Source organism: Vidua macroura, chromosome 9, assembly GCF_024509145.1.
Source record: "Vidua macroura isolate BioBank_ID:100142 chromosome 9, ASM2450914v1, whole genome shotgun sequence".
Lineage (NCBI taxonomy): Eukaryota > Metazoa > Chordata > Aves > Passeriformes > Viduidae > Vidua > Vidua macroura.
This window is the reverse complement of record NC_071579.1, coordinates 21,947,556-21,961,088: the sequence shown is the minus strand read 5'-3', so window position 1 is coordinate 21,961,088 and position 13,533 is coordinate 21,947,556. Positions and strand designations below refer to the sequence as shown.

The 13,533-nt window shown below is 56.6% G+C and overlaps 1 long non-coding RNA gene across 1 annotated transcript; it reads left to right on the top strand.

The window, feature by feature from the left end:
- The first annotated feature begins 240 nt into the window (after positions 1–240).
- On the top strand, positions 241–1,320 carry LOC128811758 (uncharacterized). The gene is made up of 3 exons (XR_008438453.1): positions 241–324; positions 916–1,054; positions 1,170–1,320. It is a non-coding gene; the product is annotated as an uncharacterized LOC128811758 (long non-coding RNA).
- The last annotated feature ends 12,213 nt before the right edge of the window (positions 1,321–13,533 follow it).

The window sequence follows — 13,533 nt, the reverse complement described above, 5'->3', positions numbered from 1 at the left end:
GCTGTGGGTTTGCTCAGGTGGGTCTCGGGCTCATGGCAGCCCTCTGCACCCTGCCTTTGGCAGAAGGTGCCCGTGCCGTGCTGCTCCCTCCAGGAGAACACACCGAGGGGCCACCCAAGCTCCAGGCGCCGGCACCAACACCCGGGAGCAGCAAACGGTGCTGTCATAGACTGTTGCCATGGAAATGATCACACTGTCACATGCTGACATCCTCCCACCCAGGGCACCTGTGCAGCCCCGCTGGCACTCACTTTGGAGCTGATAATGCCAATGGGCAGGTGACCCACAGCCCTGCAGCAGGAGGGAACCCGGCAAGACCTGCAGGTGCAGCAGGGGCAGTTCTGTGGGTGCAGGTAGATCACCCCATTGCAGAGGGGTCATCTCGATGAGTCCTCCAGACATTAATTTAGACAAAAGAGGGGAAAATAGAGCTGTGCCCAAAACCTCGAGTGTGGCCCAAACCCCGTGTTGGAGGCAGAGCTGCTTTCCCCTGGACAAAGATGGCAAAGAAAAAGGGATGGTGCAAAAAGCAAAGACCAAGTGGAGACACGTTGAACTCAGTGAAAAGGTGGAGAGTTCATCTGGGGTCATGTCAAGGGGCCAAGAGGGAACCCACTACGTGTTCCCCATCAGCTCTGTACAACAGACCCACTGCTTCTTTGGGCAGGAGCAGAGCTTGGCAGGCACAGACAGCTCCACCAGCAAAGCACCATGGATTTCCCTTCAGCATTTCACTTATTGCCACATGACATTTTGATTAAAAACTTACTTTATGAGGAATTAAGAGGACAGAGTAGATGGATTAAAAACCTGCCCATGGACAGATTCCCTACCTGGTCTTGTTAATGGGGAAACATCAGAGAAAGGCTATGCCAAGGAGAGGCCCTGGGGACTAAAATTATTTACTGTTTGCAGCAACAGGTAATGTGAGATTTTGAAAACTTCCCTGGTGTGTGGAAGATTTGAAAAATGACTGTGAGGAAGAAGATGGTTTGCTGCAGCATCACAGCCTGAGGTGCCAGGAAAAGCACAGCAGAGCAAGCTGCAACATGAGGTGATGTACTTAGGTATAGGTTTAACGAGAAATGGGGTGTCTTCCTTCCTGAAACACATTTCAACACAACTCTGTGGGCAGAGCACATTAATCTCTGAGTTTTCTATTTGTTTAGGTTTTTTGCCTTCCTTTGAGCAGTTGGTTCTGTGGAAAACCAGCCCCCATCTCTGCTTTGGGACACCCTGTCTGGCCGTGGGCTCTCCACTCACCTGACACCACTGTGAACACAGGGCAAGGGCAGACTGCACAGGCCTGCTGGGGGCTAGTGGGGCCGAGGAAATCTGCAGCAGATGCTGGGCTTGGAGCAGGTGACAAGGAATAAATCCAGCCTTGCTGGGGGCTGAGCCCCTCCTGCCCATGGGCTGCAGGGAACTGCATTGTGTGAAGCAGGGGGAGGGCAGGATGCTGCCTGCTGGCCCCTGTGGGCTCAGCCCCATCCAGCTTGGGACACCCACCAACTCTGTTCCCAGCAGCTAGGCTGGAAATGCCACAGGAGGCTGTGGGGTGTGGTTGGGGTGTGCCAGAGCAGGACCAGCATCCCCTGCCTGCACTGACATGGTGGCACCCACAGCATCACTTGGTGTTTCCCTGCCTCATTGCTTTCGATTTAGCAGTTACTAGAGAATCTAAAAGTTGCAGTTTGGGGAGCATCTGCATTTTAATTAGTAATTACCAACAGTGCTGCTCCAGCCCAGCTGTTGCCTGCAAGGTCCCTGCTGCCACGTGGGGCTGCCCTGCTGGGGTAGCTGGAGATGTCCTCAGCCTGCCTGCCCTGCCCTCCTCCCTGTGCCTGCAGGAGAGCAGAGGGTTTGGCACTGATGGTCCCCAGCCAGGGAGGAGGATTTGCTGAGCAGAGCTCTGTGCAAATGCTGGGGGTCCCAGTGTCCCAGCTGCAGCCCTGCGGGAGGAGAGCATCACTGTGGCATCTGTGGCCACAGCTGTCTTGGATTGTGCTGCAGCAGCTCCCTCTGCTAATGCCTGCACTTGTCCCTGTTCCTCCACCTGATTAATTCCTCATGTGGCTCCATAAATGCTGCCGTGATGCCCAGAGCAGGGAGATCTGCATATCCCTTCTGCCTGAGAAGAGCAGCTTGTCCAGGAGAGAGCCTGAGGGAGTGTCCCCAGGCACTGCAATCACCTTCCTTGCTCCCCTCCCGGGTGATGCCTGCCATCCCCATGCCAACCCTCCACCCCATGCCAGGTCCTCTCCTGCAATTTCTACCCGTGGCTCCAGGACCTGTGAGGTGGGTGCAGAGGCCAAGGGCAGGATCCCCTTTCAGAGCTCTGCTCCTGGTTGCTTCCATCCCCTCCCCAGCTCACTAGGCCAGTGGTTCATTTTAACAAGGCTTTTAGGCTTAAGTGCTGCTTGACATGACTGGGAGAAATTGATATTTTGAGAATGAGCCTGTGAGGGGCCATGAATAATTCACGCTGGGGCGGTTCCATTCCCATAAACAGGCTGCTAAAAAAGCCAAACCCAGCTCTTAACAGGGAAACAAATTCCCATCCTCCATAACCCCAGACCCCAGCTCAGCCACTGCTGAATCTTTCACCTCCAGAAAGGGGTTTCTACATGGTAGTGGCAGGGAGGGAAGATGTTCCCTGTGCCCTTTCGAGAGCATCCTGTGATGATAGCAGCTCCTCACACCAGGATGAGCAGCACAGCCCTGGGGAACCCCGCTGGAGTCACTGGTGGCTGTGGCACTGAGGCCATGTGAGCCACAGTCAGCAGCATGTCACCAGCCCCATGGGCCTGGTTTAACCCCTTTATTTCATCAGGTCCCTTGTTAAAGGCTACCTGTGGGGCTGAGGGCAGTGAGCCCCACTGCAGTGAGCACAAGTGGTGAAGCCTGTCACACCAGGGGTGGCTCTGGGAGCAGGGTACACACACCACGGACTGCCAGGGCAGGGAGCAGGGCACAACCTGGGGACACAGGGCAAGGGCACAGGACAAGGAGCTGTGGAGGGAAACTGGGCTCAGACCCCCTGCAAGCATCCAACTGTCCACCTGCGGGTGTCCCCATGGAGACTTCCAGGACCTGGAGGGCTTAGGCTCCTTCTCTGAGCACACATGAGGATGAGCACACAGGAGGGCACAGCATTGCCAGGCTGGAGCACAGCATTGGCATAGGAATGATGGGTTTGAACTGGCTGTGGAAGAATTTGAGCTGGAAATTAGAAGCAGTGTCCTCCCTGCCAGAGCAGCCAGCCCCAGTGTGACCCAAGATGGACAGTCCAGGACATGAGCTCAAGCCTGTCTGGAAAGAGAGAGCCAAGGGAGGAAGAAAGGGAGGGAGGAATAGATAGATGAAAGGATGGATGGATGGATGGATGGATGGATGGATGGATGGATGGATGGATTTCATCAAGATTGCAGCAGCCAGGCATGGAGTCATTCCCAGTTCCACATGCCCTTCCTTTGGGGTATGCCCATCCCATGCCAGCAAGGTTCTGGCATCCAGCTGCCAAGAACTTTGTCCTCTGCACCATGGCTGGGGGACCTCTGTGCAACCCAGGAGCATCCCCCACCTGTCTCAGTGCTGCTGTTGGGAGGCTGGGACCCCCTTCCCCCCCACAGAGGGAGCAGGACAGGACCACTTGCTGCTCCCATCCCTTGCATGGGTCCATTGGGAAGTGCCTCCATGGTCCCTCTGCCAGCACAGAGCTGGTAGCCCTGGTGTGCCAGAGGCACTGCATGGTGACAGCAGTGTCTGTTTGCTGCCACTGAGGATCCCTCTCTTTCTGGTTGCTCATTATTGGACACCTTCCAAGTGACAGGGCTGGATGACACTAATCTGGCTGTTTTCACAGCAAGAGCCCATGTGGCTGCCCCACAGTATCTCCATCAGGGAACTGGAGGCTGCCCAGGTTTTCACAGGGATCCTGGAGCAGCCTGGGGAGGAGGGATCCAGGGAAATGAACATGGGACCAGAGCCAAGCTATCATGACAGTGACCAGGATTACTGAGGGCTCCCTGGAATGAGCTCAGGAAGAGTTTCCCCCCCAACTTCAGACTGCAGGAAACATGGACACCATACAGACCAGCTGTCCTCCATCCCTGGGCTACACATCAGCTGTACAGGATTCCTTGGCGGTGCTGCTGTTCTCACAGATGCTGGTCCTGTCTCCTGTCCAGCTGAGGCCCTCGGTGACCAGGATGCATTCCCCGGGGCCAGAGAGTGCTCAGCGAGAGGTGAGGGGGACAGCGTGGGCATCTGTCCCCTCCACAGACACCCCTGCCTGTGGCTGCACCAGAGCTTTGCAGTCCCTCCACCATCGCATCCGGGCTGGCAGTAACTTGGCAGGGGCTCAGCCGCCCTCGGGTGGGGAATATGTGGATATGTGGTGAGGGGGCAGAGAAAACCCCCAGCTCTCCAACAATACCCCGCGCCCTGGGGACAAGGACTCCCAAAGGCAGCGAGGACCGAAGCGGGAGCCCGGGGGTTACACAGCACCCTGTCTGTCCCCCGGGAGCGCGGGGAGAAGCTCCCGCCGGCGCCTCGGCGCGGAGCCGGGCAGCGATTAGCGAGGAAGAGCCCTGCAGCCCTGCCGCTGCGCGGGGAGAATTAGCAGTAATAAGTCATGATCATCCCCTGATGACGAGCACTTAATGTGTGCCGGTTCTGCTATCAAAGTGCCTCTTAAACCCCAATCGCCCTGTCGATAGCGATGGCAGCGGCTGATGGATCCCCAGTCGCCCGGCCGCCCGGCCAGGTCGCTCCCGGCATGCCACAGGCAGGAGCATCGATTTCCCACAACTGCAAAGAGGCAAATATTTGAAAAGTGATAAATAAGGGGAGCTGCCGTCTCTGCTGCGCACGTCAGTGCCCGGGATTAAGGCAACGAGGTGAGACTGCCCAATTAAATCCCAATGAAAATGGCTGCAAATCCAATCTTTCCCTTTGCCCATATCCATCCCAAGGGCCGAGGGGGGGGGGGGCGGAGGCTGATAACACGGGGTTCATCGATTGGCACTGCTGGGAAGAAATCTCTCTGAATTCAGTTAGTTGGGAAAACACAAGGGGCATCACAGGGAGCAGGGCTGTGACTGTGCCTTTGTCATATCCCAGGGAATAGAACACCAAGCACCTGCTGCAAATCACTAGAGGACCACTGGACACAGTGGTGACAGCACCCATGGGTGGCCCACACTTGGTTTAAAACCTTTGAGGGTCACCCCAGGACTGATACCCCACCAGCATCTGCAGGACATGGTGGCAGCTGTGTGGGGGAATCAAACATTGTGCTCCCTCCCTGGCCCTGATGGTGACTGACAGGGAACAGCTTGTGTGAAGTAAACTGTGCCCCTGAGCAGTGCTCAGCTAGTGCTGACCTGCACGGAGCAGAGCTGGCTCCGGCCGGGACAAGGCTGTGAGTGCTCAGCACATCCCAACAGGATGGGGAGCTGGAATGCCAAGGCTGGGGGCTGCAGCTGATCCTCAGCCCCTTCTTCCAGCTCCAGTGCAGAGGGATGACCCTGCCGGGATGAACAGCCATTACGTCTCATCGCCTTGGAAACCAAGAGGCAGCTCTGAGGAGCCTCTCAATCTCCTCCTTCTTCTTCTTCCTAGCTGAGCCCCATGGTAAGAGGCCAGAGAGATTTGGGGACGTGGGGCTGGGGACAAGCCCAGGCTGTGCCATTGGCTGCAGGCATGGGGGCTGCCTGTCCCTGCCAGCCACTGGGCACCCTGCTGCCTGCTGCCTTGCTTGGTTTCTCCTCCCTGTGTGTGATCAGTCCTCCAGTAAGGCACATGGTGCTCAAACTAGCATGAGTAATGGGGGAGTCTCGCTTCATCCCCACATCAGAGGCACAGGGGGAAAAAAATGTGTATTCCAACCAGTCCTTGCCACTGTGGAAAAGAGACTTGTGGTGGTGGGTGAAGAAAAGGCTCCCCAGCCTCAGAGCCATCAGTCTCGCTGGCTATGGAAATGGGCTTGCTGGGACTGTGGGAAGCAGGCACTAGGGTCGTTGCAGGGATGGCAGTGTCCTTACAGCCCTATTCCTCTGCCACCTTCCCTGGGTGGGGCAGCCTGCACCAGTAGGGACAGGAGACCAAAGGCTGCAGTGGGGGGCTGGAGTGACGGAATGAGAGCTATTGGGAAAGGAGGTCTCCCCAGCCAGCACATCCCTCCTCTGTGGCACAACAAAGCCCCTGCACGGAGCACAGCCAGTGGCCAGCACGCTTCATCCGGGACGGGCAGGGACCGCTCCTGCTCTCCGCGAGTCCGGGGCCGTTGTGACGGCTGGGATGGGGCGCTTGGCCGGACAGGGATGGCAGGACCGGGCTGGGAGATGCTGGGGCAGATGTGGGCTGCTCTGCCTCGGGAAAGATGCTTTTGCCAGCTGCAGGCACAGCTGGGACCGGCTCCAAGCACAGCTGGGACTGGCTCGGGGCTGCCCCGTGCAGAGGCCGGGACAGGCTGAGCGCTGGGGCGAGAGGCGGCGGCACGGCCGGTGCGCAGTGCCCTGCCCCGGCATTTCCCTGCGTGACTTCCGAGTGCTGTGGGGAGCAGGAGCACAGCCTGCTGGCTGCCGGCTGCACGGCCCGGGCCCCGACTGCTGCCTGCCCGCCTTCCGGCGGGAGGAGACCCACGCAGGGCATCCCTATGGTCCCAAACAGAACATCCCGTGGCCTCACGCAGGAAATGGCCACAGCCCTCTTGCTGCAGCCTTGCCAGAGCACCTGTGATGTGCTGACTGCCCCCACCCCCAGCCCCACCATGCCCAAAGCACCCCAGGACATGCCAAACCCCCAACTAAATGGTGAGTGAAGGGCTAGAGGGCTCAGCTGGCTCAGAGGACAGGATCCCTTTATGGCAAGGGTGACAGTGGCTCCATCCTGAGATTGCAGCAGAACCAGCGACACACAGCTGGGACTTACTAAAAGCAGTGGCATTGGGTGTGGGCATGGGGCCGGCATTGCCTCAGCTGGCAGGGAGCAGGGTCAGGACACATGTCTGCCTCCATTTGCTGCCATTTGCCTCCAGCCCTCCTGGTAGCCTTCTTCCTCCTCTGCCTTCTCCTCCCTGCAGCCCAGTGACTGTAATGTGAGTCTGAACAGAAGTGGGAGTGGAGGGACAGTGTTGTTGGGGACAGGCTTACCTGGCAGAGGAGTTAGGGGTCATGATGCAGTGTGGAGCCTTTCCTGGCGCGCTGGGGGGTGGGTAGAAGGAGCCCATGCAGGATTCATGACACAGGCAGGTAGTGGCTGACGTATGTCCCTGCTGCCTGTGCCCTCCCACACACTTCTGCTGAGTCCACAGGAGCAGGTAGAGCCCCTCTAGCTGGGCTTCCCTCTCCTGCCTGAAACATCCTGGAGTGACTCTGCACCCCAAAGCTCCTGGGCCCTGGTCTGAGACTTGATATTCTGCCCACTCCCTTACACACGTTGGCAATTAGAGCATAATTGTAATATTTGCATATTCATAACAGCTGAAATTAATCGCATTTGCATAATGGTAATGAAAGGGACTTCATTAATTACCACTTTTTTCTGGGGATTTTGCATGTAAGTGGATTCCATTAGGCAGGTTGAGCTGTGGTGGGTGCAGCGGTGGGATGGGAGCCGAGTCACCGGACTGGAGATGGAGCTGTGAGGAACAAACTGCCATCCTGCCTGCCCCAATTCACTGTGCCCCACTGCCAGGCTCAGCTGTGCTGTGGGGACTCGGGCAGTGACCTCCTACCTGTGCACAAACCCGGTCACATCCCCTTGTCCTGCTGACACCACACTTGCCTCAGGGATCCTGCTACAAACAAGGGATTGTGGGTGGGAACAGGGATGGGCACCACGGGCTGTGGAGACACAGAATCTCTCCTGGGGACACTGCAGGGATGACATCCTGCTCCATGTGTTCAGGAGTGACTGCTGACTGCTAGGGTGACTGCTGCCACCAGCCCCTACACCCGGGGTCCCCTGTGTATGGAGAGAGATGGGCGGCTGCTCACAGTACTCAGGAGACCCCTCTCCGGGCCCAGAGTGATGCCCAGGGAGACCTGGGCAGTGGGGCCAGCCAGTGTGAGCAGATGGCTCCCACTGCATCACCTGTCACTGCAGGGCCCTTCCCAAGGGATGCACCACCTTGGAGCCCCACAGCACAGCCCCGCTCGCCTGGTGCCCGGCCAGCACGGCTCCCTCCTGGAAGGGATGGAGATGTGGACAGAGGAGCAGGAGGGGAGAGCAGGGCTTTGCTGGCACGAGCACGCCAGGGCCAGGCAGGAGCGATAACCCCGCCCGGGGAGCTCTGGCACCCGCACGCAGTGGCCCCTGGCTACCTGTCCACCACCCTCCTCTGCTTCCCAGCCCACCTGTGTGTGCACGGCCAGTTCAGCCCCGTGTGTGCTGGTGCCAGCAGCAACTGAAATCATCAACACGCACCAGGTTTGGGGGAAACGGCTCCGCAATGGTGCTGGGAAGTGACAGGTTTCGGTTCGGTCCCGGCCATGTATTGCGTGTGGACAGCCCTGCTCTGCTCCGGGAGGACAGTCCAGCCCCAGGGCACTGCTGCTCAGCTCCGGATGGGAAGAGGCTTTCCCGGGAGACGGAGCTCGTTGACTCCTTATTGATGACTCTTTCCCTCCTGCACGTCTGGGGAAGAGACCTGCGGAATAAATCAGTGCAAGAGACAGATTATGGCAGCTAAAGACTCCAAATGAGATGATAATTGCTGTAGTAATGACAACGAAGACCTGATGCTGCCGATAAGGAAACATCTCTTCTGCTCTTGCCTGGTGCCCGGACAGGGGTTTGGCACAGGTGCACAGATGAGGCTGTCCCCAAGGATGCCAGGGCCAGGCAGCGCTGCCCTCCCTGTGCCCAGGGCAGGGGTTGGGTGCCCACGGCGAGGGTGGTCGGTGCTGGTCCCCACAGCGGCAGGAATGAGGGTATTGGGGCGAGGCAAGGGGCCCGAGGTGGGCAGCCCTGGCGGGGCTGTTTGTCTGGTTCTCCCGCCGGCTGCATGTCAACTCTAATTAGGCAAACTTCTGTATTCATTGCGAGCCCAGCCAGTGGAGAATTCCACAATTGAATTTTAATGCCCTAAAAACACATTACAATCAGCCTGATTAATTAAGAGATGGCCTAACATGGTGACTGGGCTGCAGTGGGCTGTGCTGGGGAGGAGGGCCACAAGGACGGGCTCCTGTGCCCCACGGTGTCGGGGACAGGGCTGAGTGTGCTGGGCCAGTATTGCTGGGGCTGGTCACTGAGTCTCATGGGGCTGTGGGAGGGAGTGAGAGCCAGGGGCTGGCTGTGCCCTGGAGATGCTGGGCTGTATAGTATCTCTGCAGGCAGGGTAGGGCTGAACTTAGATGCCCGGGCATCTGGTCAGCCTCGGCTCAGCCAGGCACGCAGTGGGAGCATCCCCTTCCTTCCCTGGGCCCTGCTTTCCCCTATCAGCTTGGCCACTAGGGCCCTGCTGAGTGCCTGTTCCGTGTCCCCACTATGACCCCACTCTGGGCATGGGGACAGACACTGTGCCATGAGCAAGGCACTCCTGGGGGGAACCCACTTGCTTTTGTTTGTGAGTGAACTGCTGGTAAGCTGGCAGGCTCCTATTAATAACTAATAGCTAATAACTAATATGTACTATTAATAACTAATGATGAGCTGGGAGGTTCCGATTAATTTGTATTTGCAGTGATTCCCTGGGGTGCCAGCGATGCTGGCTAATGGGCTGCCACTTCTCTCAAGGCAGCTCTGTCCTGCTCCCAAGCCACTGCTGGATGCCACCATGCTGTGCCCAGCCCAACCCAGGCTGTGTCCCCACATATGTCATTGCTTGGGGTGGCCTCACCAGCCTACCCGGACACTGTGGGGTGAAGCACCCCCAGGGGAGCCCTTCCTCTGCATCCCACCATGGGTGCTGGGTAGTGGGAGTGATCCCTGCAGACCCTTTCTGGGTTGAATTCCACAGGGTGCCCTGGTCAGGGAGATGGTTTGGCCAAAGCCCATCCTCCTGCTATGTAATGAATGGAAAAGGGAGGAATCCATAATTATGATGTAAAGGAGAGGGTGCAACCAGCAGGACATCAATCAGAGGGAAAGTGATAAAGGAAGCCTCTTGACAGGAGGGGCCAGCAGTGGAGGGAGGGATGGTGGCAGCATCATGAGGCTAAAAGAAATTTTGGCACGGCAATAAATCCTGGAGCGGCTGGAGCCGCTCGAGCACTAATGATGAGGCGAAAATACCAGCCACGTTTAACAAATATTTCTGCTCTGTATTTGGAGAGAAGCAGGACAACATGCTTGAATTGTACAAGAGTGATGAAACCGTCTATTAATTACTGCCGGGAATGTTAAACAACATCTGCCAGCTCAGCGGGCCCAGGCACCGCCCGCCCCGGCCTCCTCCAAGAGCTGGAGGAGAATTTGGCCTACGAATTAATTTCCTATGAAATCTTGGAATGGCAAGAAAATCCTGGCCAGCTGATGGAAAGCCCACCCATGCTGGGAGCTGCAGGGAGGCAGGGGTGCTCAGTCCTTAATTTGGCTCTGCTGGGATTTATATCATGTTTGCACCCAGTTCAATCCTTCTTGATGAAGCATAGCTGTAAGTTGGCAAAGGTTGGGCTTTTGTTTCCCATAACTTCGTATATAGGTTTTCTGTATATTCATGTGTTTTTGGAGGTTGCAAGAAAGTGAGGCTTGAGCTGGACAATGTGCTCATTAAGGCATCCTGCAGGAATCTTTGTCACAGCTTTGGGAGGGACTGCCATCTTTCCCCGCATCTCTCATGTGCTGTGCAGTGCCTGCAACCAGAAAAATGGAGGGGACAGAAGGGCAGAGGGGATAGGGGAACAGGGGAATGGAGGAGATATGGGGGGGCTGGAGGGATGGAGGGGAAGGAGCAGAGGAGGAAGAAGAAATAGAATAAGAAGGCAAAGATGAAGAAAAGGAAGAGGAGGAGGAGAAAGGGGGTCTGGGAAGATGAAGAATAGGAATAGGAGGAGGAGAAAGGGGGTCCAGGAGGGAGGACCCCACAGGACCAGTGCAAGCCCCAGCTGTGGCACAGTCGTGCTGCACCCCATCATTAGCAGCAGAAGGTAGCTTCTTCATTTTAGGAGGTGGAAACTGAGCAAGTAAGGTGGCTGAAGGGCACAGCAGACTTCAACGGCAGAAAGCAGGTGGCTCAGCAGCAGAAAGACACTAATTAACAAATTAACTCTGTACAGTATGCACTGACCAGGGTAAGCAGAGGAGGACTTGACAGAGTGACAATCCCACCAAGGAGTCCCCAGCAGGAACCAGGACTGACACCTCTCTTCAGTTCCAGGTTCTTGAGTCAAACCACTGCTGGTGCCCACAGCCATGAAAACAAGGAGGTCCAAGAAATTCAGGTGGGATTCTGGGTAAGGAGGAGAGCTGGGCATATACATGCAGCCAGCCACGTCACATCACTCTGCAAAGCCTGCCCCAACACCGGCGAGCTGGGAGGGACACCCAGCAGGGGTGATGGGGCTCAGGTCACAGCCGTCATGGGCTTACACTGGTCTTGGTGTAAAGGTGGGGAGGTGGGGCTGGGTTGGTGCTGGATCCTGTGGAGAGGCTTTTTCTCTCTTGGCCCCTTTGCATCCCATCTTTGGTGAAAAATCATGAGATTTAATACAAGCAAAACTCCCGCAGCTGCCTCCACAAGATGCCAGGTCACATGTAGATTATTTTTCCCAGCCCTTTTGTACACGTAAAGAGGTTAGAATATACTCCCTATAAAAGCCAAAATCCAAACATGGCTGCAAAATATTGGGGTGTTTAGAGGAGAGAAGAAAGCTTGGGGGGAAAGGATGCCTGGGATGCCCTCTTCCAGCCTGAGCCCTGGATTCCCTTGCACAGCCACAGAGTGCAGGGCGGAATGGGACAGGTCTGGGGGTGCCCAGGAGGAACAGGGTAAGAAGTGTCAGTGGGATGGCACCATCCAGACACCTCAGCCCACAGCACCTCATCCCTCATGGCCCCCGGGGGGCCAGCTGAGCCACCTAGGAGCCTGGGATAAGCAGTTACAATACAGAAATGTCAATTTAAATTAAAACATCTTTCATAAAGGAGAAAGATAAAACCTGCCCTGTAGCAAAATGAGATGAGAGATTTATGGGGTACTGCGAGGACTGGTGTCCCCACTTCAGTGGGCTCAGGGTGGGGGGCTGGCTTGGCTTCTGCTGTTGGCACCGCAGGGCACCCCAAAGCACTGCCACCCCCCTGTCCCAGCCATCACAGAGGCCAGAGCTGGGTCTGCAACAAAATGTCAGCTCGACAATAAAATGTGCAGAAGCTATGTTTTCTTCAGGCTAATAAAACTCCTGGGCAGCAGCAGAGATGCTTGGTACAGAGCTGCCCTCCCTCTCCAGCACCCCACTCGGCCCCCTCCTCATCTTCCTTGGGGATATGGAGCCCATCTGACCCCATGCTCATTGTGCCGGCTCCTCACACAGAGGCAGCTGAGCACAGGCCCCAGCAGCAGCGTGAGACACAGCTCCAGAGCTGTGTGTGCCACGGCAGGGAGTAAATCCTCAGCGTCCTGTCAAGGCAAAGTGACAAAACACTGGCCTGCAATGCAGGAACTGAAGTTATAACATGAGAAAATCAATGCAATATATTACTAGAGACATAAAGATGCTATTAATGCTTCAGCACAGAGCCCTCAGTTTCGCCTGCCATCGCAGGGCAGGTTTACACGAGGGCTCTGTGCATTCCCATCTGGTTGCTCAGGTCACTCACATGCTGGGGCTCAGTTCTGTGTTATTCACTGACACCCCCATGCAGCAAAGCTTTCCTGCTCCCACACACTGACTCCTGGGCTTTGACCCTGCCAGGGGCTCCAGCTGGAGATACAACCAGGGCTGCCAGGGCAATGCATGGCCTCAGTGAATGCCTTTCTGAGGTAGAAGGACCCAGTGAGGCTGCAGCCCCAGGCCAGGCAGGTACCAGCTCTCTTTCTAGGGATTCCAATGACTGTGCAGCTCTGTGATCCACCCACCTGCACTCAGGTACCTCCTGGAAAACACTGAAGAGGATGACAACCCCTGTGCACCACAGAGTGAGGCCACAATAAGGTGCAGCACTCCCCTGGCATGGCGGCTGCAGGGAGCAGTCTGTGTCCTGGGACATGTGTGCTGGATAAGGAGGAGAGCTGGGCATATACATGCAGCCAGCCACGTCACATCACTCTGCAAAGCCTGCCCCAACACCGGCGAGCTGGGAGGGACACCCAGCAGGGGTGATGGGGCTCAGGGCACAGCCGTCATGGGCTTACACTGGTCTTGGTGTACAGGTGGGGAGGCGGGGCTGGGTTGGTGCTGGATCCTATGGACAGGGTTTTTGTCTTTTGGCCCCTTTGCATCCCGAGGACATGGATGCCACTCCCTGCAATTGACAGTTTGTACTATTACTGAGAAGTTGAGTCAAGCCTCTTCTAATTGATTAATCAATAGCTTTAATTGAGTTGAGACTCCTTAGTGGGTAGCTTCACCACTGTTATCCCCT